The sequence below is a fragment of the Acinonyx jubatus genome, chromosome D2 (genome assembly GCF_027475565.1).
Source record: "Acinonyx jubatus isolate Ajub_Pintada_27869175 chromosome D2, VMU_Ajub_asm_v1.0, whole genome shotgun sequence".
Lineage (NCBI taxonomy): Eukaryota > Metazoa > Chordata > Mammalia > Carnivora > Felidae > Acinonyx > Acinonyx jubatus.
In genome coordinates, this window is record NC_069393.1 from 17,208,759 (window position 1) to 17,235,221 (window position 26,463).

Genomic DNA, 26,463 nt, shown 5'->3' on the forward strand with positions numbered 1-26,463 from the left:
GCCACTCTGGAAAAAAGGCTTTGTAGACCTCTCTTTGTAAGGGAGAAAGGGTGAATGGGTAGTGAGCTACCCACAGGGTATTTTTCACTCTGTCAGTGTTCACCAGGTACCCATGGCTCTCCAGGTTATCACCTCCGATTCCCTTTTTTTGTAAGAAGTATTTCTAATACCCCCTTTATTACTATGAAACAAAATTCTGAAAGAGTTGTATATGTTACACAAAAAACATAAAAATAAATCAATAGGACGGCCAAAATTAGCTCCCTTATTCTAAGCAGAACTAAAGATTAGTTATAATACTATACTACAGAACTGTAAAACTAGGCACTCAAATGAACTGACATTAGACGTCACAATAAATTGGTCTTAGTTAACCCTACACACAGAATCGTGCATAGTTAGGCTAATTCATGGTGCCAGCCGCACTCTACAGCCCAGTGGACATAACAGGCAGCGTTGCCCCCAGTGATGTGATCTTCTGAAATTGAAGGCGGGGGGGGTGGTTAAAACCTAAAGATCCACAGAAGATAAACTGTGGTCTCTCTTTATTTACACTGAAGTCACAATCCTGAAAGCCTCAGCATATGTTAAAATGATGTAGACTGAAGAGTTGGGGTCTGGACTCAGGTGAAGAAGTGTGCCTGTGACACAGATACCCGAGGACAACAACGGGCATTTTCACGCTCAGGTAGGAAGGTCGTGCACCGCACGAGGTCTCTGATTCCCCGGACCCGCACTCCGCGTACCAGTAACACTCACAGTCTGAGTGATCCACACCCACCATGAGGAGAGCATCCCCAGAAATGCCCCTCCAGGTTAGACCTTCCCCAGAATACCTGCTGATTCGCAGGTCTTTTCTCTTTCTTTCAGGAAAGCAGGTTTCTTTAGAACGTCATTACCCTGTTTTGTGACGGCTCCTGGCTTCCACAGCCTGGACGGAGCCCACGCCTTCCTGACGTCTCTTCCCCGTCCCCCCAGACATCCTGGTCCTCACGTGCATCCTGGCACTTCACACCTCACCCACGCTCCGCCCGTGCATGGAAATCCTGGGTCTTTGTGGAAATACCTACTCAGCTGTGTAAATGCCTACTCAATTCAAAACGAAGACTTCTGTCGATCTTAGCCTTTGGGATCTGGCTATTTCCTTTGCTGGCAACCATGTACCTGCTACCAAAACTCGGTCCTCATGAAACTTCGGCAGTTTCCTGTCCTCTTTGAGCCTGCATTTCCTAACGTGTCACTGAGGCTATGCCGGGATGTATGTCACCTGGTGACAACGATAATGCAGTGAGACGCTGTGTGCGGCGATGCACTTAGTGCTGCCTTACTTCATGGGACGCTCTCCGTCAAGTATCATCAAAGGCTGTCACGTGCCACTGTACCTAAACCATTTTTACGAGTCCTCCCGTACTGCCTCTATGGCTAAAAGGACGCTTAAAATTCACATCTAGGGGTGCCAGGGTGACTCAGTCGGTTAAGCGCCCGACTTCGGCTCAGGTCATGATCTCATGGTTCGTGGGTTCGAGCCCCATGTCGGGCTCTGTGCTGACAGCTCGGAGCCTGGAGCCTGCTTGGGATTCCGTGTCTCCCTCTCTCTGTGTGTCCTTCTCCCTCTCTCACTCTGTCTCTATCAAAAATAAACAATAAACATTAAAAAAATTTCAAAACTTACCCATCTAGCACTTTATTTGTGGTGTGGCATACGGTAAAAACTATTTTTGAGGGAATAAATAAATGTATGCATTAATATTTCACAATGTGTGTGGGCAGAGGTATGGGTATGTGATTCTGGAAAGGCTATCTTGTTTTGAATTAATTTTTCTATGATATTTGGATGTCCTCACTAAAGTTAAAGTTAAAACCTAAGTTAAACTGTCCACCCCCATACATCAGCCTGATAGTAACAACACGGCTTATCAGAATAGATCGCACTTAAATAGAAAACTTGACAGGAGTGAAAAATTCTCACACTTTTTTTTTTTTGTCTCACAATAATACTCTCTAGAGAGCCACATTATTCTGTGCAATGTCAGGAGATGGTCCAAGAAAAGAAACATAAAATATTCTGGCAAGAACACTTGGAAAGCTGTTAAATACTGTTCAGTTAAATACCGTTTTTGTTTTTGTTTTTAAACATTTACTTATTTTGAGAGAGAGAGAGAGAGAGAGAGAGCAGTGAGCGAGGGGCAGAGAGAAGGAGAGGGAATCCCAAGCAGGCTGCACACTGTGAGCGCAGAGCCCGATGTGGGGCTCGAACCCACCAAGCGTGAGATCACGACCTGGGCAAGAACCGGGAGTCTGAGGCCTCCCCGGCCGCGCCCCAGGCGCCCCGACAGGGCTCAGGGTGTCCCCCCAGGTGCACCTGTGCAGCCCCCGCCTGGCCGGGGTCAGCAGAGCACAGGCCCGCACGTGCCCGGGCAGGAAGGCAGGTGTGCCGTCGTCACCCAGGACGGGTCGGCACTCGTGGGACCGGCGCCCCCGGGGAAGGAGCCGGGGCGGGGGGGGGGGGGGGGGGCGGCTGAGCAGGCGGCAGCTCGGCGGGTCCTGAGCCTTGAGCCGGGCCAGCCGTCCCGGCCCCTCCAGGGGGCGCTCACACTAGACAGCCGTGAGCGTCCGGGGACCTATGCGAACGCGCGTCTGACCCAGCCCAGCAGAGCCCAGGGCAGGGAAGACGGGGGACCGGCCTCGCCGACGGCGGGGTGCAGGGAGCTCACTGCTCCGGGGCGGGCGCCACTCGGGCCTCCGGCAGGGCGAACCACGCACCGGCGTGTCCGCGGCGGCCCTCGGAGGGGAGCGACCACTCACCTCCCGGGGCGGGGGGCAGCACGGAGGGCAGTTGGGACGAGGGCGGGGGACGGCCCAGGGGCCGCGCGCTCGCAGGGCAGTGCTCCCAGGTCGGGCGCTGGGGACGCACCCCGCTCCCCTGGGGCAATGGCTCTTCCCCGGCGGCGGGAGGTCTCCCCAGAGACAAGGGCTACCTGTGCACGCTCCGCAAACAGCCACAGGAGGCCAGGAAGGTGGGGAGTCCCCCTCCCCTGCAGGGTCCAGCCGGGGCAGGCGGTCAAGGAACTCGAATGATTGGAACTTTCGTCTGGGGGATGAAACAGTTTGGAAATCTGAAGTGGATAAAGGCATTTTTTTATTACCTAAGAATGATCGCAAGAAAATCAACGAGGGTAGATCCAGATTTCAACCAAGAGAGAAGGAAAACTTGGGGCCCCCGGGTGGCTCAGTCGGTTAAGGGTCCGACTTCAGCTCGGGTCATGATCTCCCAGTCGGAGGGTTCGAGCCCCCGCATGGGGCTCTGTGCGAACAGCTCAGAGCCTGGAGCCTGCTTCGGATTCTGTCTCTCTCTCTCTCTCTCTCTCTACCCCTCCCCTGCTCATGCTCTGTCTCTCCCAAAAATAAACAAACACTAAAATTAAAAAAAAAAAAAAAAAAGGGAAAACTCAGTCCCACAGAGTGGTTAATGATGGACGTAGGAAAGAAGAGAATGAAAATTATTTTCTCTTAATAATCACTGAGTCCCTCTTCTTCAGTTTACAAATTATACAGTCTGTTCGGTGATAGTATTTTACATTCCAACTCGTCACTGGCACGGGTTTGAAAATGAGGACAGCGCGTGGCAATGTGGTTAAACACTTTCCCAAAAGGCCAGTTTTCAGAGAAAAACTACTTAGAAAACGAGTCCGTTTGCTTTAGTGATCATTCGGCGCTCCATCCACAGTGGTAACACCGAGACCCACCTGACAGCACCTCATGCCCGGCAATATTCCCATGACCGTATCTTCCTGTCAAAAAATGTCATCCAGAGATAACCCGGCCTGTGGACGTCCACTGCCCTGTTGAGGCTGAGTTCACTGCCTGATTCTTGAGCCACTTCGAACTAAAAACACTGCCCTGAGGAAACAGTGCCTGAAACAAAGTTTGTCGCATTTAAGGATCATTGTTGTCACTGGAGAGCAGCTGCCCGACTCTCTGCGTTCCCTGACGATCCCGTGCTTCACGTAGGTACACGGCCAGTCGTGACCACACGTGACAACTGTGTCTCTGGAGACCTCGTGGATGATCCACCTCAGACTGTAGAAGATAAGCCACATTACAAGATACTCTTCGCCCAAACTAACATCGTTTGTGGACGACCATGTGACCTCAGCTGCAGGCCACTGGCTGGCAGATTACGTCAGGGTTCAATAGATACTTCACCTAATTAGATATTTAATAATTCTGCTTCAGAGTTTTCTTCCTATATTTGAAGCCCGTCTCCTGTTTTTGCTGTAGTGGTGATCATTTATCCTTTCCCTTCTATTTTTAACCCAAGCACTTGTACAGGTTCTTAATAAACCTCTCAGGCCTAGGCACAGAACGGCAAGTGGCTGGGGTTCCTGTTGTCAGCTCTCAAGGTGACTCTGTTTCGGGAAGGGACTCAATGACAATTCACGCTGCACAGTCCACAGAACCTCTGGGGCCTCTGGGGGCCCAGGAGAGAGAAGGCTCTACAGGAAGAGACCTAGCTGCGTCTCGTCACCACATGACGTGGGGAGGCCGCTGCGTCCCCTGCTCCTGAGCATTAAACCAGGCAGCTCACACCACTGACGCCCCCGCCCTGGAAGCTGGACACACCTGCTGCCCCCGCCCCACTCCCCCTCCATGGTGTCCCCATCCACAGCAAGTGGCTCTTCTGATCAGGAAAAGAACCACAGGGGCAGAAAAAATTCTAGCTCCCCAATATCATAATTACATGTGCCATGAGGAATCGCTATTTTATTTTTCTGTATCTGAGTTTTCATATTTGCAAAGTCAAGTTTCTGCTACCAGGAAAAACTCAAAAAGGAAGACAAAGTATCAGGTGTGCGCACATGTGTACGTGTGTGTGTGTGTGTGCAGGGTACAGGAGATGAGAACACATGCTGGACGGAACCGCTCGGCCAACATACAGAAGAGAGAAACCCAGAGAAGCGGATCCAACAGTAGAGTCCTTTTCCTCCCCGGGGACGTTTCACGACTTCCAGATACAGCAAAACTACTGAGAGCCCCACACGGTTAAACAGACAAAAATGGGGCGGGGACATCACTCATGGGGGCAGACAGGCCAAACTGGGGGCACTGACACACTTCCGGTCCTGAGAATTGGGGCTTAACGATAAACTGGAAGTAATGCATCATATGCGTGTCCTAGAAAAATTCCACCACTGAAAGTCAACTCACATGTTCCCAGATTGCTGATGCCTGTTACCTAAAAAAATTAAAAAAAATAAAAAAAAAATAGAGAAAAGCCCCTTTAAAGGAAGATATGCTAGGGTTTAGATTCCAGGATTTAAAGCACAGGGTCCAGGACATGAAGCCCACACACGCGCGGACACAGGCAGCAGGAGCGCTAGGTAGGAGAAACACGAATGAAAGCCAGGGAAATGTCAGGTCCCCGAAGCCCTTATAAACTCTACACATTTAAATAAATACATGTTGTGGGATTAAGGAAATAAAAGATAAGCTTAGTAGAGGGAGATTCAGGATCAAAGGGGGAAATTACAGTAAACGTTCTTCACGAGAAAGCCCACCACTGCTCCATGAACACCTGTGCATCAGAAGTAGCTTCTCCTGGAGAGAAGCAGCAAGCTGATGACCTGGGCGAGCATAAAACGTATCCAAAGGGATGTTACCTTCCCGAAGCACCGAATTTCTGAGGGCATATCAGGTCCAGGCCTGGACCTGTTAGGCAAGAACTCTCTTTCACCCTCCTCACTAGGATCGGCAAAGTGATCCCGAGACTCACTGAGGCTCCAGGATGCCTTCCCTTCCGTCCTCCTGATGAGGGGCCTGGGTCTACACCCAAAGATGGGTCTCCACTAGCCCCCGGGAGCCACCCTCAGTGCCCAGCAGAACATTCCCTACCACGTGGGCCTGAGACAGCTTCACCTGGGAACACAAGAAGCCCAGCTCCTGCTACGGACTGTGAGGGGTCACCTGTGTTGGCTCAAAAGGCCCCAAGAGTGTACTTCAAATACCCTTCACCACCTCACAACAGGATGATGCTCACCTCAGCCTGATGGTGAACATGGGTCTCAGCTATGAAACCCTACTGATCCTTCGACTCTCCCTCATCACTTCATATGCTTGGCCCTTTCCTCACGAGACCCTCGCGCATTCCCCTCGAATATGGCACCAGCCTTCTAACACCTCAGGTGCGTACACGGGGGTTCTCTTGGAGCTTAACTTCTGAGCCTCCCACTCATTGCCCTGCACACGCGTGTGCACGTATGCACACACACACACACGTTCTCCTCATACATGAAGATCACTTCAAGTTGATGTTTTATGTAGAATTATCCTCTTACTTTAGTTCACATAAACACTAATTTAGAAAGTATGATAAATACACTTTTAAAGGATTTAATTTTCTCATTTTATAAAGCTACACTGCTTGAAATAAGGGATTGTAAAAACTGATGTTGAAAAGAATTTTACTCAAGAACTCAAGTTATTTTAACTACAATGAAGAATATTATTTTGGGGCGCCTGGGTGGCTCAGGCAGTTAAATGATCTGACTCTTGATTTGGGCTCAGGTCATGATCTCATGGTTCATGGGTTTGAGTTTCGCATCCGGCTCCCTGCTGACAGCTCAGAGCCTGGAGCCTGCTTCAGATTCCATGTCTCCCTCTCTCTCTGCCCCTCCTGTGCTCACTCGCTCTCTCTCAAACTAAGTAAAATAAATTTTTAAAAATGATTAAAAATGAAAATATTAAAGAATATTGTTTGAATATTTCTCTTGTAACAAGGACTTTGTGAATTAAGAATGCAGATTCTTTACTCGCTTTAAAACACCTTGGGTTGTGTATCATTTGTTTTTCAAGTAAGAAAATAATTATCGTAATGACGAAATGTCCATATATACACACACAAAACCAGCCACTGCTGGAAATCAGAATAAAGAACCTCAAACATCTCAAAAAGCAGATGATCTGTGAATCACCCCACAGGGAGGGTTCACAACAAAGACAACTGGAAACCAATTCCCTAATATTTATGGCAAATAATCATTAAACGCTCTGCTAAACTGGCTCAGTTTCACACACATGTTCTTGTTATTCTGCCATTTCCTGGTTTGAAGGAAATTCACATCAGCCAATGTCACATCAGCTGAGACACCGTCTACCCACATCACACAGCTCTAACACCAAACTGTCACACAATCCATTTGCTCAACATTAAGTCACATAACAGAATGACAATCCGGGGGCTTTACTCAATAACACAAAGGAATAAGGATCAAAAGAAGTATTCCAAATCTCTAATATACGTGGACATTGAAAATACCTGTTCTTAGGTGTGTAATTTACACAGTCGTTTATATTAGACACACTTTTTTGCCAACAGAAGGATGTTGGAGGTATTAAATCGTTAGAGACTACGAGTATTAGGGCTTTACTCAATAAAGCGACAAAAAGTTATACCATAAAGTTAGCCTAAATATTTAATATGTGGTGTCAGAAAATAATGCTTCTTAGGTGGGTTAGTTTTTTTTTTAATGTTTATTTATTTATTTTGAGAGAGAGAGAGAGAGCATGGGGGGAGGGACAGAGAGAGGGAGAAAGAGAATCCCAAGCAGACTCTGTGCTGTCGGCAACCCACGAACCATGGGATCATGATCTGAGCCAAGATCAAGTGTCGATGCTCAACCGACTGAGCCACCCACCCAGGTGCCCCATCTTAGGTGTGTTTTCTATTGGTATTACTGTTAACATTTTCCAATCACCAATTTAACCATCCAAAAAGCATTCAAAAGATTAATGTTTAACTTACTTTTCTATCAAACTTAATATCACATTGTGTTTGAGAATCTGTTCAAACCCAACAATATAGAATTATGTTCGGTCCACCTCATTGGACATATACTGATATAACTGGAGAGTTTAATTGGAAGAACAGATACAATTTAAAGTCTATGGAAATAATACCTAAAGGCAAACACACTTTTATCCACTTTCTTTTGATAAAAATATATTTAAAATCTGTTTTTCTTAATCTTTTGGCAAAATAGTCTTTTAAAGAAAGATTGTTCAAATACAAGCAAATCTAAAGTTTAATTTGGCCTTATAACAAATGTGGTTATTTGACTATTAGTTTATGTTACATTAGTGTTTTGCAGTTACTTGTACCAACTAATTACATAACACCTATTGGTACTGCTGTGTCACAATAAATGCATCTAGTTACCATGAGCTCATGGATTTAAGGCTAATCCCATTGTTATGCATTTTCTAGAGAAAAAGCAAATGTGATTACGCCTGTAAATGACCTGCAAGTTTCTGAATACTATATTCACGACGGTGAAATATTTCTCATATTCCATCAATGTCGAGCTTGATCAGAAAATCGGAAGCCCCTGAGGTAGTCCAGCAGGAAAAGAATGAATACCAGGCAAGCAGTGTTTCTAGTCTTAGAGACACTAAGGTGACCCCGCGATTCCATAACTCCTGACGTCCACATTTTTATTTTGTTCTACTTGATTGTATGCAAAACCTACAATTTGTTTCCAATCAACAGAAGGTGCAAAGCTGACGGGCCATGTCATCCACCAGAGGTCACAGCAGGCAGCCTCCGTCCTTGCAGATGCAGATGGAATCTCCACGTGGGATTCAGGAAACAGAAAGCCATGTTACAGGTCCTACCTAGGAAGGACCTCAGGTGGCCTCTAGGGATGGAGGGGTACCTGCAGGTCTGAGTTACAGAACAAAAGTGACCGCTCAGGCCTGGAACCTCAGGGAAATGATAATGCCATCCACATGCTAATCATGAACAGTTCCCTACCAGATTTCTCCCAGAAGGCCCTCCACAGGAGAACACAGTGCAACCACGGGGCGTGGCTAGTGGTACACAGCCCCCTGACCCCACGACCTACGAGATAATGGATACGTGCTGCAGGAAGCTGCCGCTCTTGCGGTTAATTGTTACACAGTAATGGACAATGAAAGTACTCTTGGGAGTGCTGAAGCAGCAAGCTCAGAAAGACTGTTAGCTCTCCGTGATTTGCCCTGGAGGCCTTCCTGGATAGAAACACCCAATGGCCGGAAATGCCTGCAGGCCAAGAGGATTGATTTGCATCAAAACAACTGCTGTTGAAGTAAAATCCTGCATCAATAATGTTCCACCAAGGATCCACAGTGCTGTGGGTGGAGAAAAATAGCTTCTGCTTTCCTTATGCCTTTTAAATATCCCAAGGGTACCTCCCACGAGCTGAATGGAAACCAGAACCCTGCAGGCGAGAGACTCGGGAAAATACCGTTCCTGAGATTCAGAATACGTATGTGGCACAGAGCAGTAAATGAAAAATGGCAGCACAGTGATTAGAACTCCTGGTTCTGTGGAAATCGACTACATCCGAGATGTAAAACTTCAGGAAACTCATTTAACTTCTGTAATCTCAAATTCTGTCTTCTATAAAATGTGAAAACTTTCACCCGCCACACTGGGCTACGGAGAGGATTAAGCATGAATGTAGCATATATGAATGCCTCTAAAAATGTCTGTAACTGCTATTATAATGATCACCATTATCGTTGCTCTCATTAGTATTGGTTAGCATGAAACTGCTCCAGAAGACTTGTTCTTCCCGAGTTAAAATCAGCTTTTTCCAAGACGCTCTCATGTCCCTGGACAGGCTCCCCTTCTTCTTCTTCCCCTTGGTTAACATTCTCAGCATGATCTTGCCACCATTTCTAAATTCGGTCTCCTTTCTTTACACCGTCAGACAGGCAGACAGGTAAGGCCGGTTTCTACTGTCCGTTCCCTTTGAAAGCACCCACCTCTCACCTAGCAGAGCGGCTTCTACTCTATTCCATAAACTCTTCAAGTCACAAAGTATCTTTTTTTCTTGACTGTTTAAACCCTATTTAATTATTTATTTTACAGAGCTCTTTTTTTAAAAAAGATTAAGTCTGGAATATTTTGTTGCTCCTAATTGTTTTTGAGAATAGTATTAGCGGGAAACCAAATACTTTCCAGGTACCAAACTGAGCCTCCTTATTAATGAAAAAAAAATTCTATACAGGGATTTTGAGACTAGGGAGGAGTGAACATGCATCAATTTTACTCTAGAGCGGTATACACAAACCCGGGGTGATCCACGCGGATCTAGAGCGGTACCCACAAACCTAGATTGATCCACACAGAACCAGAGTAGTATACACAAACCTAGAGTAGTATATAGAAACCCGGAGTGGTACACGCAAATCTAGAGTAGTACACACAAAGCTAGAGTGGTGCTCAAATCTAGAACATATAAACATACCTAGAGTGATATAAACCAACCTACACCACTATACAGAAATCGTGAGCAGTATACACAAACTTGGAGAGATATACACAAACCTAGAGACTCTTAAAAACTGAGAACAAACTGAGGGCTGATGGGGGGTGGGAGGGAGGGGAGGGTGGGTGATGGGCATTGAGGAGGGCACCTGTTGGGATGAGCACTGGGTGTTGTATGGAAACCAATTCGACAATAAATTTCATATATTAAAAAAATAATAATAAAAAACTTAAACAAAAAACAAATGTAGAGCAGTATAAACAAGTCTAGAGCAGAATAGGCAAACCTAGAGTGATATACCCAATCCCGACTGGCATAAACAAATCTAGAGTGTATAAACAAACCTGGAGTGGCATCAACAAGGCATAAGAAAGTTAACTGGAATTTTTAGGAGAGGCATATCCTTGACCTAAGGCTGAAGACGTAGAGAGAAAAGGTAAGACAGTATACTGTGAGATAGCAGTGATCCATATTTTAGCTTCCATCTTTACTCTTTCTTCCAGGTACTGGAATCATAGAATTGTGATTGTTTCAATCTCTCTCATTCTTCTTCTCTAACTTAATCTCAGGATTGATCAACTCTGGATGGGAGCCAAATCTGGATTACATCTGGATCACAAATCTGAAAATGCACCCATTACTCTCACTGGATCTCTTACCCTTTTGCTGAAAAATTTAGTGAAGGAAAAATAAAGCATGGAAAGAGAGAATTATTGTTTGAAATACACTTGTTACTTACCTGCTTAGAAGATGAGAATCATTTTGAGCATGAATCTTTAAAAAGTTATTTTTGTTTCTCCAAAACTTATAAATACGCTAATTATAGGTACCATATGTTGGCTTTTTCTTTTCCTTTCCCCACCCCTTCCCATCCCAACATCAAGCACAATGTACGCTTATGGTATGAGCCCAAGAGATACTTGCTGAAATGAATTCCAACCTAAGAGCGTGATCTTCTATAACATGGCAGAGTAACATAGTTCAAGGTATTCGAAATTGATCATTCGTAATATGCTGTCTCTAAACACATAGGCAAATAGATGCATGTCGCAACAGACTCTACAAGTGAAATGCCACTTCAGCGATAACTGGGTCTATCAGGGTAAGGTGATTTCTGTGCATTTTTAGCTCTAGGGAGAATTGCTTTACTTCTCTCTTCACTGTAGAAAATATTTTCATTTCCATATTCAGTAGGAAGCCAGTCCACAGCCATTATTAATGTTCTTCAGAAAAATAGATAATTTCATTTCTATTCTTAAATGTTGTGGCTTGAGAGCTCCAAGGTCTCCTACAAAATCGAGTTGAATAGACGGAATTTAAAGAACTAGAATATTCTCTAACACACCATTACAGTCTTCATCCACTCTTCCTTTTTTTAGTTACGTATTTTCTGGTATTTTTCCAATTTTGGAAGAAGTATAATAAGTTTTGAAAGAAATACTCAAAAGACACATCTACTTCATGTCTGTCTTTATGACAAGCCATCTGTTGCGGCCGGGAGAAGGGTCTGCGGACCTGCCATCAAGATTCATTACGATCTTTACTGCTTCCCATAAAGAGGGATTCCGCCTCAAAAATAAGGCAGAAGGCCTTTGGGCTTTTAAGGGCTCATTTAAGGGCTCCTTAAAATGAGATAAGAGTCTGAATTATGCTAAATGCAGACCGGGCAGTCTTGACAGGTCTGTCTTCAGACTGGAGGCACCGATCACTGGTATTCTCCGGGAGAGGAATGACTGCGTTTTCATCTTCAACTCAAAACAGAGTCATTTGGGTAAATCACAAAGTCTATGGCTGAGTGCAGGACTTGACTTGCACTTAGAAATAATCATGCGACAAGACATACAAAACTATAAAATTACCAGTGAACCCAGAAGCGGTTAATTTTAACGTGGTCATAGCATAAGTCACTGTGAAGAATGTAAGTGCACTGGAAAATCAACAGTCTTTTACTGTTTTAATTCTGTCCCATTTAAAGGCATCCTGCAAATATGTTACATTTTCCCTAGTTCAATGAACGCAGTGATATCTATCACTTGTTGGGAGACGGCTGTACAGCTGAGGCCATTCCTTGACAGACAACTTCCTTTTCTACTATGTAGTGACCACGTCATTAGAATTACACAGCTTGTGTATTCATTATTCAGACCGTCTGGCCCTGCCTCAGACACAGTCAGTCACAAGGACCAATATTTGGCACAGGAATTTAAAACATAGCCAAGCTCCTCAGGTGATTTTAATATATACTGACATTTAGCACCATGACTTAAAAGGATAGAAGTTTCTATATCCAAATGCTCTTTATCACCATCAAATACATTCATAAACTAGGGGGATTCACATTAGAAGTCATCTCAAGCAAACTTCAAAGAAGAAAAACATCCTCACTATATTTATACCCATTGTATGGTTTTGAGTATAAAAATGTGGTGTGATAAAAGGAGACAAGAAATAAAACTCTGGAGGATGCACACACTTATCAAAAAATATGTACTGAGATCTCCATCCAAGAGCCACGTCCTAAGCCCTGGGTTTACAGTAACGAAAAATGTTCTCAAGGCGGCACCAGCATTTTCTCCACCGGCAACTTCGTGGTAGGAAGCAGAAAACAGTAACATAATAAGTGAAGTACACAGAACATAGGAAATAATATATGGTATCATTCACGTTTGAAGGCTGCATTATGGAATTTTCCATTACACTTATTTTTCTCAGCTAAGCTCTGCTATTCTTTCATCTTCTGGATTCTGCTGAGAACTGTATGCCTCTTTCTGTATCGTTCCTTAAAGATAAAGTGTCCTCTTATTTCCGAAGACTCTTGTGAGGTTCCTCTTTGTCTTTGGGTTTTCAACAGTTGCGCTATGATGCTTAGTTATGCGGAGTGTGTGTGTGTGTGTGTGTGTGTGTGTGTGTATGTGTGTGTGTGTGTGTGTGTGCGCACGCGTGTGTGTACGCAAGCTTAGGGTTTATAAAGCATACTGATTCTTTGGTTGGATGTCTTTTGTCAGTGTTGAATTTTTTTTCAGGCAGTATCTCTTCGAACATTTCTGTTCCTCATATTCTCTACACTTACAGCCTCTGAGTCACAAACTGTATGCATCTTAGAATTTTAAACTATTTCCTAGGCTACTTTTAAGGTGTCTTGTGTGGTTTGTAGCACATTTTCTCTCTGCACATTAATGTGGGTGTTTTCTACTCCTTTATTGTCCAATTCACCAGCCTTTCTATTCTGTCTAAACTGTTTTTACGCATAACCACTTAGTACCATATTTTTAAACACACTCAAATGCTCAGATGCAGTTGTTGGTCTTTGTTTTCTGTAACATATTTTTCAGTTTTTTATTTCTTTTAATTTAAATTCAAGTTAGTTAACATATAGTATAATAATGTTTTCAGGAATAGAATTAGTGATTCATCAATTCATACAATTAATGCTCCTCCCAACAAGTGCCCTCCTTAATGCCCATCACCCATCTAGCCCATCCCCCAGCCACTTCCCCTCCAGCAACCCTCAGTTTGTTCTCTATACTTACGAGTCTCTTATAGTTTGCCTCCCTCTCTGTTTTTATCTTATTTTTCCATCCCTTCCCCTATGTTCATCTGTTTTGTTTCTTAAATACCATATTTGAGTGAAATTGTATGGTATTTGTCTTTCACTGACTTATTTCTGTCTTTCACTGACTTAGTATAATGGATAAAGAAGATGTGGTATATATATACAATGGAATGTTACTCAGCCATCAAAAAGAATGAAATCTTGCCATTAGCAACAATGTGGACAGATCAGAGTATACTATGCTATGCTCAGTTGTTTTTAAATATCTGTCCTATAACTACAATCTCTAAGTCTCTTCGAATGTCTTTCTATTATATTTGTTTCTCCCCATCTGTCTCTGTGTGCTTGTGTGTGTGTGTGTGTGTGTGTGTGTGTGTAAGTGTGAGTGTGTGTGTGTCATTACACCAGAGAGGAATCCATTTGTTTAATCCACTGGAGTCTGACCTAATTATGATCTGTCCACCGTGGACACTGCTGGCTTTCAAAAGGAGATAGCCTGCATGTTCTAAGGTATGCTCACCATTTCTAGTCTTTGGCAGGTTTTTCCATGTGGGCTCCTTGGCTACTGAGTTCTTCAAGCCAACAGGAATCTCTTACTTCAGAGAGAGCCCAATCCCTTTTTAACGGCTTCCACCTGATGAAAGGCAATCCTCCCGTATAGTCACCCCTTGGAAGACCTCAAAATCAGCTTGATTTCACACCTGCAGAATTCTTTCACCTTGTCCATTTGGCTAGGAGCAGGTCACATGTCTCACCTACACTGGAGGGGAAGGGCCTCCAGAGACCGTGAACACCCGCAGGAGTAGATGCCGCAGCGGACCCCTGGGTGCACCCTCACTGCTCCTGATGGGAGATCACTCCTCTGGCAGCAGGTGCACTTTCCTGCAGGGCCTCCATGTTCTTGGCCCTTTATGACTCCATGAAAGCCCTGATGCAAATGTTCACCTACTCCCAATCTAGTGAGACTTTTGCAAGTTCTATTCCGCTTTCTCTTCAAGATGTGGCACGTGAAGTGAATTCACAAATATCCTTTGAGGGAAACAATAATCTGCCTTCTTTCCCCATCAAATCCTGTTGCCTTGGCTGTTCTCTACTTTCAATCTCCCTTCCTTCTTTTGTCTGTTCGGGTGTAGTGTTGCTTTTAATCTACTTGTTATAGCTGTTCCCAGAGACAATATGCCCTTCAATACCAGCCACTGCCCCGAGCTTGAAGCAGACTTTAGACAGTATGCAATTATTCTCATCTTCGCAAAACCCAGCTCTTTCCTCTTTCAAATTAGATTTATTTTGTTTTACATAATACACTGCATGAAGCGTAACTTGGAGGAATTAGTGTTCTTGTATCATAAGCCTGTTTTTTTAACCCCCTAGTCTAGATGGATGGCTTGGGAATGTTAGTATTGTTTTGTTTTGTTTTGGGAATGTTAGTACCTTACTATCCTAAAGAAAGAAGGTTAAAAAGTTCTTTTATATTAATTGACTCCCTGTCCTCCACACGTTTTTAAAATTTACTAAGCAACTTTGTTGCCATCAGTGTTAGTGACAAGGCAGAGCTTGGATAAGAGCTTTAACCACCCTATCATCTCCATTAATCTCTTCTCCATGAGACTTCAAGGTGCAAAATAGGTCATTTCTCAATTATTAATATAAGGAAGCATCCAGCACAATTCGAGTGAGATTGTTGCTCCCAAACCCTTGGTAAAGATTTCTGGAGTTCCTCTGACCGCCATCTACTGTCTTTCTTTGTGCTACAGCGAAATCCCAGATTCCTTTCCTGAGAACTTGTGGCACTAGCAAAGAGAACACTTCACTTCTCAAGTCTGAGATGCCCTTACCTGGAGGTAATTTGTCAGTGGACACACACAAAGGCAGCACCATCCCATTATTTTAACCATTTGAAATTTAGTTTTCTCATCTATAAAATTAGAATAATAACATCAATAGCAACGAGATCCAACAGTATGTTGCTTACAACTTAAGTTTTAAGGGCATCCACAGGCTGAAAGTGAGGGACAAAAAAAGATCCTCTGTGCAAATGGAAACCAAAAGAGATCAAGGTAGCTCTACTTGTATCAGACAAAACAGACTTTAAGACAGACTATAAAAGGAGACAAAGAAGTTCTTTATGTAATGATAAAGAAGTCAATTCATCACAGGATATAACAACTGCAAGTATATACATAGCCAATATTGTAGTACTTTAAATATATTAAACAATTATTAAGAGATCTGAAGGCAAAAACAGACAACAATGCAATTTAGCAGGGGACTTCAATATCCCCACTTTGAACAATGGACAGGTCATCCAGACAGACAACCGGTGAGGAAATAACAGACTTGAACTACACGTTAGAGCAGGTAGACCCGACAGACACGCACAGAACATTCCACCCCACAGCACACACACACACAGAATACACATTCCTCTCAAGCACACATGGAACATTTCCTAGGACAGGTCTCAGGTTAGTCACAAAACGAGTACTAACAAATTTAAGAAAACTGAAACCATATCAGGTACCTTTTCTAGGTACAATGGTATGAAACTAGAGACCAATAACCGGACAAAAGCTAGAAATATGCAGATACGTGTAAATTAAACAACATATTTGTGAAAAACCAATGCATCTAAGATGAAATCAAAAAGGGAAATCTTCAGATCTTGGGGAAATAAGATTTCAGGTAAACAAAAATGGAAACACAACATACTGAAACTTAACAGATATAGCAAAACATTCTCTACTATCACCATTTTAAGAAGGAATTTTACAATGATAAAAGTCTTCTTTAAGAAAAAAGGAAGATCTCAGTTTAACAACCTAATTTGACACCTTGAGGAATAAAAAGGGATAACAAACTAAGCCCAAAGATAGCAAAGGAAGGAAATAATAAGGATTAGAGTAGAAATAAATGAAATAGACAATAGAAAAGATCAATAAACGTAAAATTTATTTTTTCAAAAAGCTAAATGAAACTGACAAAATTTTAGCTACATTAATAAAAAATTGAAAGAACTGAAATAAAAGAAGGGATATTACAACCGATAACCAGAGAAATACAAAGGATCATAAGAGAATGCTATGAACAATTATACACCAACATATTGGATAAGGGAAGAAATGGGTAAATTCCTGGAGACACGCAACTTACCAAGAGTGAATCATGAGGTAATGGAAAATCTGAACAAACCAATAATGAGCAAGGAGATTGAATCTGCAATCAAAAATCTCCCAATAAATAGAAAAGTCCAGAACCAGATGGTTTCACAGGTGAATTTTAACAAACTTTTAAATTAGAATTAATGCCAGTACTTCTCAAGCTCTTCAAGAAAACTGAAGATAAGGGAACACTTCCATATTCATATGGTAAGGTCAGCATTACCCTGAGACCAAAGCCAGATGAGTACACTGCAAGAAATGAAAATTACAAGCAAATATCACTGGTGAAATCCTCAACAAAAGACAAGCAAACCTAATTCAAGAGCACACTAAAAGAAGCATACACCATGATCAAGAGGGATTCATCACTGGAATGCAATAGTGGCTTCATATGCACAAATCAACTGATGTGATACACCACATTAAAAGAAGGATGGATAAATATATGATCAGATCCTTTCAATCATTGTAGAGAATGCATTTCACCAAATTCAACATCCTTTCATGATAAAAACTCTCAACAAATTGTATGTGGAAACAATGTTCCTCAACATAACAAAGGCCATATAGGACAAGCCCACAAGCTAACGTACTCATTCATAAATATAAAACCCTTTTCTCTAAGATCCGAACAGGACAAGGATTCTCACTCTTCTCATTTCTATTCAACATAGTACTGGAAGTCCCAGCCAGAGCAATTAGGCAAGAAAAAGAAATAAAAGCCTTCTAATTCAGAAAGGAAGAAATAAGATTATCTCTGTTTGCAGATGACCTGCCCTTATATAAAGAAAAATATAAGGCCTCCACCAAAACTCTGTTAGAAATAATAAATTCAGTAAAATTACAGGATACAAGTCAACACACAGAAAATAGCTTTGTTTCTGTACAATAAAAACAAAATATCTGAGGGACACATGGGTGCGTAGTCGGTTAAGCATCCAACTTCAGCTCAGGTCATGATCTCGTGGTTCATGAGTTCGAGCTCTGCGTTGGGCTCTGTGCCAACAGCTCAGAGCCTGGATCCTGCTTCAGATTCTGTGTCTCACTCTCTCTCTACCCCTCTCCTGCTCAGGCTCTGTCTCTCTCTCAAAAATAAACATTAAAAAATTTTTAAACAATAAAAAAATAGCTGAAAAGAAATTAAAGCAATTCCATTTATAATAACAACAATAAAATATTTATAAATAAATTTAATCATGTAGGTTAAACACCTATATACTAAAACCATGAGACACTACAAGCAAATGAAAATATAGTCTGTGTTTTGGATTAGAAGAATATTGTGAAAATGTCCATGCTACCAAAAGCAATTTATACTCTTTCTGCAACACCTACAAAAATTCCGAGGGTATTTTTTCACACACAGAGGAAAAAACTCTACTAAAATTTGTGTGGAACCAGAAAAACACTGAATCGACAAAGCAATTCTGTTTCTTTTTTTTCAAGAACGCTGAAGGCATCCCACTTTCTGATTTGAAGCATATTACAAAGCCTAGTAATGAAAACAGTGTGGTACTGGAGTAAAAACAGGCTCCTAAGCCAGCAGGACACGACAGGAAGCACAGACACAAAGCTCTGCATATCCAGACACGACTGATACTTGATAAGGGCGCTAAGAACACTAAGGGGAAAAGGACAGTCTCTAATAAATGGTGCTGGGAAAACTGGATATCCACATATTAAAGAATAAAACTGGACCCATTCTTACATCACTTACAAAAATTACCTCAAAATGGATCAAAGACTTAAATGCAAGATCTGAAACCATAAAACTCCTCGAAGAAAACATAGGGGAGAAGATCCTGACACTGGTCTTAGCAATGATTACTTGGCTAAGACAACAAAAGCCAAAATAAACCAGTGGGGCTGCATCAAACTGGAAAGCTCCTGTCCAGCAAGGCCCACGTTCAATAAACTGAAAAGCTATTATGGAAACAGGCTGCTGTTTCCTCACAAAGTCAGAACTAAGCTACCACACGATCTCGCAGTCCCACTCCTGCATATACATCTAAGGGACCCAGAGCCGTATCTTGAAGAGATATCCACTCCCCCATGTTCACTGTAGCGTCATTCACAATAGCCAAGATACAGGAACAGCCTCAATGTCCCTAAACAAATGAATGGATAAAGAAAATGTGGCGCACTCACACACACACACACACACACACACACACCCCAATTATTATTCACTCATAAAGTAGAGAAAATACTGCCATCTTTGATAACATGGATGAAGCTGGAGGGCATTACACCAAGTAAGATAAGCCAGACATAGGACAACATATACTCTGTGGTATCGCTTAGGCATGGAATATTAAAAAAAAATGCTGATTTTATAGAAGAAGCAGAGAATAGAATGGTGGTTTCCAGGAACTGGGGTCAGGGGAAATGGGATGACATACGGATGACATACAGTAAAATTTTCAGTTGAGGTAAGAACAGATCAAACACACAGCATGGTGACTATAGTTAATAAAATTGTATTATATACTTGAATGCTGTTGAGAGTAGATCTTAAGTATTCTCATCACATTAAAAAATTAAATAAAAAAAGTTAGCTATGTGAGTTTCCAGATGTGTTAATCATCTTAATCGTGGGCATCACTCCACAACACATATGTATATCCAATAACCACATTGTACACTTTAAATACACAAAATTAGATGTGTCAGTTTTTTCCTCAATAAAGTTTAAGCAAAACAAAACAAACAGAAACAAAGCTGAATGACCTTCCAAACTGTTCAGGGAAAAGGATATGCTTTAAAGAAAAGTAACATGGAAAAATTAAACTATATAAAGAGGAAACTGGGTTTTTGGTCTGGCTTCCCAGGCATGAGTAGCACACACATGTTTTCACTTTGATATTGCCTCCAATAATCATGTCAATTACACCAACATGTATGTTGACCAATAATTAAAAGAGGTAATTTTAAAAGACACCCAATTTACACTGTGTTCTAAGCAATGTCATTTGGAACCCTAACCAACCACCAACGTGGAGTCCTCACTTCCTGTTTCTGTGCAAACTCCTCCTTCCACTTCGTGGGGTTGATACATTGGTCACCTAATCAAATTTTTATATAATTCAACTAGCTTAACTCATAAGCTAAGAAATGAAAGCGGTCTTAAAATTTGGAATTGAACAAGTCTGCAAATAGCATTCAGCATTTTCTTTTTTCCTCCTCCTTTCCCTTCGATTGAATCAACAATTCTTTAAAGATCCCAAGTACCCACTGTTATCACACTTTGCCAAGCTTTGAAGGTAAAGACCTTTCCAAACACATTCAGGTTTACTGAGACACATTATCAGTAAAAACCTTGCAGACTAAGAGGGCCATTCTTTGTATATTGTCTAGCCTCTTGCCCCTTCTCTTACCGGCTTCAGTAGAAGAAATTTAAATCTCTTTTTAAAGATTTTTATCCAAAGAGTTTCTGCCAGCATTTCTGGTAACCTTAAGCTAGCAATCATCACCACCAGATCAATACGTGTTGTGTTCTTCTAGCTTGCATCCCTCCTGCAAGAACTTGAGTTCTGTTATTTAAGGAAAATCTAAGCCACCACTCCACGTCAGCATTATTTGTGGTGACTCCTCAGAATAACCACTGCATCAAACTAATTTGCCAGTGAGAAATCTGAAGTATACTCTTTACTAAATTTCACATGCGTAAGTAATACCAGATCTGGACCACAGCCCAAGGTTATGTCCAGCCACTGTTCTCCCACTCCTCCACATGACCTTTCAAGTATTTACTATAGCCCTTAATACAGGATTGATGCAAAACTGTTTTTTTTCTCTTTAAAGAATATAAAAAGTAGTAGAAAACTGAAACTGGCCCAACATACAGAGTACTTGGAAAATATTCAAACTTTTAATGAGTCAGTTAGTCATGACCTATATTGCAGGCATTTTGACTTGCACATGAAATATGACAGCCCATAAGTACTGGCTCATGTAATAGAAACTATCATTTGACTTGGGATCTGACAGAACAGTATATATAATTGAGAGCTTTTGAAATCAGTTACATGAACAACAATAATCAACTGGAAGAACTAATCATCAGACAGTTTCAGTCAAAATACAGGAGAGAGTCTGATTCAACCACTCATTGCTAAGTTTGCTCAGTCAATTAAATACCAATAAGATTTGTTATAATTTCTGTTGTATATACTGATGTGTGAATCTCATTATAGGAGGCGCTTACCATGATTCGATACCCAGCATAAAAGATACCATATTTTTTCAGACACAATCTAAATTAATTGCCAATTCTTTTCAGTTTTTTCATTAACTTATACCGAGGGAGTTAGCTTATAATTTTGAGGAGATGGACTGATGGCAGAGAGCATGCATGCTTGTGGATATAAGTGAAGTTTTCCTGGTAAATACTCAGTTTCTCTGACAATGTACAAAAGCAAACTCTGCATTACACATTTAAGTCCATTATGTTGCCACGATGTTATGAAAATATTTTCATATAAATATCTTTAATTTTGAGCCAATGTATGGTACTTAGAATCATTATAGCCTTTACAGGATTTAACTAGTAAAGTGGAAAAAAAAAGACTGCACAACACTGAATGCGATATTAAGAGTTTAATTAAGAGTGAGAAGCTGGCACCCAGTTATTACTCATTAAAAAAGAATCATTGATAATGAGAAATCATATGCTACAATAAATCCCAGTGGAAAGAGTAAGCATATAGTGAAGGTAGCAACCTAGTCACTTACGAAGATCGCATTAAGGTTAAAAGACAAAAATAGTGAAAATAGAACTACAATATTAATTAGGGATACAAAACATAAAAGATGCAAAATATGACAGCAGAAAGATAAAACAAGAAGGGGAGAGTAAAAATGTAGAGTTTAGAATGAGTTCAAGTTTAAGGTGCTATCAACTTCAAATAGACTTTTATACAAATAACATTATATGTGAACCTCATGGCAACCCTACAGCAAAACCTTCTAGTAAATACAAGAAAATGAGCAAGGAATCCAAACACAAACTAAAGAAAGTTAACTACCCAGAAGGGAAGAGAGAAAGAGAAGAAAGAAGAGAAAAAAAACTATAAAAACAGCCATAAAACATTTAACAAATGGCCAAAAGTACAGGCATACGGTGTTTATTGTACTTCACACATATGGCGTGTTTTACAAATTGAAGGTTTGTGGCAGGAAACAAGTCTATCAGTGCAACGCTTCCAACAGTATTTGCTCACTAGGTGTCTCTGTGTCACATCTGCGGGATTCTTGCAGTATTTCAAACGTTTACATTATCATTTTACTTATGCTGCTGATCTGTGATCAGTGATCTTTGAAGTTACTATTGTAATTGTTTTCCGACGCCACAGAACATGCCTATATGAGATGACTACTTACTTGACAAATGTGTGTGGGTTCTGACTGCCCTGCTGACCAGCCATTCCCCCGCCTCCCCCTCCTCAGGCCTCTTGATTCCCTGAGACACAACAATACTGAAATCAGGACAGTTAATGCTCCTACAGTAATGGCCGCTCGGTGTTCAAGTGACAGGAAGAGTCACGGGTTTGTCACGAATCACGAACTAGGAAGGAGTCAGCTCAGAGAGGAAGGTGTGTCCAAAGCTGAGACAGGCTGAGAGCGAGGCCAAGGGATGCACCAAACATCAGCCAAGTGGAGGACCCAGAGGACAAGCTCCTGAAGGAAAGGACAGGTGCTTCTTCAGTGAGTGCACAGATGGCAAGAAAGCCACACAGCCTACTGCTGATACAGAGAAAGGTTGTGTGGTCTGGACTTATGATCGAACCGGCCCCAAAAGAGAAAGGAGGAAGGACAGGATTTAAATCCCATTAACACTCTATAAACAGGGGGAGTGCAGAGTCTGAAACTCTCCAGCTCGACACCTGGCAGTGCTCTGATGAGAAGGGTGAATCCCCATGAGCAGAGTGAAGTCTGGGGGTCTTCAGGCCACATGGGAAGAGTTGGTTCCCCTGCTGGGAGGACATCTAGTAGAGGATATGTGTCTCCCCAAAAGGCAAAGGCCCCAGTGGATCCAGGAGAACAACCACATTTGCTGGTGCTGGAACAAGGTCACAGGGGGTGAAGCCTGGTGCCAGATGTGTGTTGTAATTTTCCACAGTCCCTGAAACTCTGTTGCTACACTGTCCTGTGAACTTTTTCTGGGACAGGCTGGCACCCAGCCACAGTTTCTAGGCATCAGCAGCAGCATGATCCCGTGAACGTTCCTGGGTGGGGTCAGCACCCAGCCATTGCTCGGTGAGAGCCTCCTGCACAGGGGCAGAAAGAGTCAAACCTACAGACCCTCAGGGCTAAGAAGTCAGGAAACACAGCCACATCTGACATAAAACTTATGAGGGAGGTGCTGCCTGGGTCTTGGTCATGGACAGTGTAAAAGCAGGGGGCAGATGGACGCCGAAGACAAAGTACGGGTGCATGATTGCTGCTGGGGAGAACAGAGTTCCGATACTAGAGACAGGGTAGGTGGGTGAAGCCAGTATCACCCCTCCTGTGCATGCACATACACACCTACAGGCACCACAACAATCCACCCCAGTCAGCTAAGCAGCACCATCTGGTGGAGAACATAACCATTACACTAAACCCTGCCCAACTGGGCCAACCTCACTCTTCAGGAACACCACAAGTCTCTCTGCCTGCTTAGTTTAGGGACTATAAAGCGCTTCATAGCTTGACTTCTAGGAGAAAACGAAATAATTTCAATCATATTTCACTCTGTTTGCTGGTCCAGCTACACAATTTTCTTTTTGTTTCCTTTTTTATTCTTTTTGTTTCTTTTCTTGAATACAGAAAGAGAAAAAAATTATTTTTATTTTCAATTTTTATTAAAAATATTTTCTTTGTTTTTCTACTATATTTTTTACGTTCATGTAAATTTTTTTCAAACCCTATTTTACTACCATTATTTCATTTTATTCTATTTCAGTATATTCTTTTTTTTTCAAATTTTTGAATGATTTCTTTTTTGTCATTCTCCTTTTTTTCTCTAATCTATCAAGCCCCTCTCAACACCCAAACCAAAACACACCTAGGATCTAGCATCATTTGTTTGATTTTTTGTGTGTTTGTTGTTTGTAATTTTTTTATTTAAAAATTTTTAATTTTAATTTTAATTTTTTTACCTCATTCCTTTTCTCCCTCAAAATGATGAAACGAAGGAAGTCACCCCAAAAGAAAGAGCAGGAAGAAATGACAGCCAAGGACTTAACTAACACAGATACAAACAAGATGACTGAACTTAGATGAACAAGATGACAAGAATTTAGAATCACGATAATATGAATACTAGCTGGAATCAAAAATATATTAGAATCCCTTTCTACGGAGATAAAAGAAGTAAAAGCTAGTCAGAATGAAATAAAAAATTCTGTAACTGAGTTGCAATCTCAAATGGATGCCACGGTGGCAACAATGGATGAGGCAGAGCAGAGAATCAGCAATATAGAGGTCAAACTTATGGAGAATAATGAAGCAGAATAAAAGAGGGAGACTAAGGCAAAAGAACACAATTTAAGAATCAGAGAAATCAGTGACTCATTAAAAAGGAACAACATCAGAATTACAGGGGTCCCAGAAGATGAAGAGAGAGAAAAAGGGACCGAAGGGTTATGTGAGCAAATCATAGCAGAAAACTTTCCTAACCTGGGAAAGACACAGACATCAAAATCCAGGAAGCACAGAAGACTCCCATTATGTTCAACAAAAACCGACCATCAACAAGGTATATCATAGTCAAATACACAAAATACTCAGGCAAGGAAAGAATCATGAAAGCAGCAAGGGGGAGAAAGTCCTTAACCTACAAGGGAAGACAGATCAGGTTTGCAGCAGACCTATTCACAGAAACTTGACAGGCCAGAAAGGAGTGGTGGGATATTTTCAATGTACTGATTCAGAAAAATATGCAGCCAAGAATTCTTTATCCAGCAAGGCTGTCATTCAAATTAGAAGGAGAGATAAAAAGTTTCCCAAACAAAAATTAAAGGAGTTCCTAACCACTAAACCAGCCCTGCAACAAACTGTAAGGGGGACTCTTTGAGGGGAGAAAAGATAGATAGATAGATAGATAGATAGATAGATAGATAGATAGATAGATATAGATAGATAGACAGACAGACAGACAGAAAGATAGGCAGACAGACAGATACCAAAATCAACAAAGACTAGAAAGGACCAGAGAACACCACCAGAAACTCCAACTCTACAAGCAAAAAAATGGCAATAAATTCTATCTATAGGCTGTTTACAAGAGACCCACTTGAGACCTAAAGACACCTTCAGATTGAAAGTGAGGGGATGGAGAACCATCTATCATGCTAATGGTCAACAAAAGAAAGCCAAAGTAGCCATATTTATATCAGACAACCTAGACGTTAAAATAAAGACTGTAACGAGATGAAGAAGGGCATTATATCATAATTAAGGGGTCTATCCACCAAGAAGACCTAACATTGTAAAAATGTATGCTCCAAATGTGCAAGCACCCAAATATATAAAGAAATTAATCACAAGCGTAAAGAAACTCATTGATAATAATACCATAATATAGGGGACTTCAACACCCCACTTACTACAAAATCAATAAGGAAACAATGGCTTTGAATGACACACTGGACCAGATGGACTTAACAGATATATTCATAACATTTCATCCTAAAGCAGCAGAATACACATTCTTTTCCAGTGCACATAGAATGTTTTCCAGAATAGACCACATACTGGTGTTGGAGAACAACAAGCCAGAGGCACCATAAGAATATCCTAAAGGGAAGGGACAGAGCAGCAATAAACTAAAAGCATTTTCATTCCTAGGCCAGAAAGCCACCAGGACTGCTCGTTCTCTCCAGAAGGACATCATACAGGTGCCAGGCCTGGGGATAAGAATGTTTTGTCTGGCACCAGATGTATTCATGACCCGGTATGGAATACATGGCAGGTGGATGACTTGTCCGGATGCCAAATACTATGTCGTATGTGCTTGCTGTTGTCAGACAATTTGCAAAAATAAAAGAGGCTTGAGTCAGGGGACTGATGCTTCGGCTGCTGGAGAGCCTTAGCCCCCTGCTTTCCAATTCTCTTGCCACAGAGCCTTTAGGACCTGTCTCTTCACATACTGGGACACAAATCAGCCGTCAACAAGTACAAAAGGATTGAGATCATACCATGCATATTTTCAGACCACAATGCTATAAAACTCAAAATCAACCACAAGAAAAAATTTGGGAAGGTAACAAATACTTGGAGACTAAAGAACATCCTAGTAAAGAATGAATGGGCTAACCAAGAAGTTAAAGAGGAAATTAAAAAGTACATGGAACCCAATGAAAATGATAACACCACAACCCAAAACCTCTGCAACATGGCAAAGGCAGTCAAAAGAGGCAAGTATATAGCAATCCCGGGCTTCCTAAGGAAGGAAGAA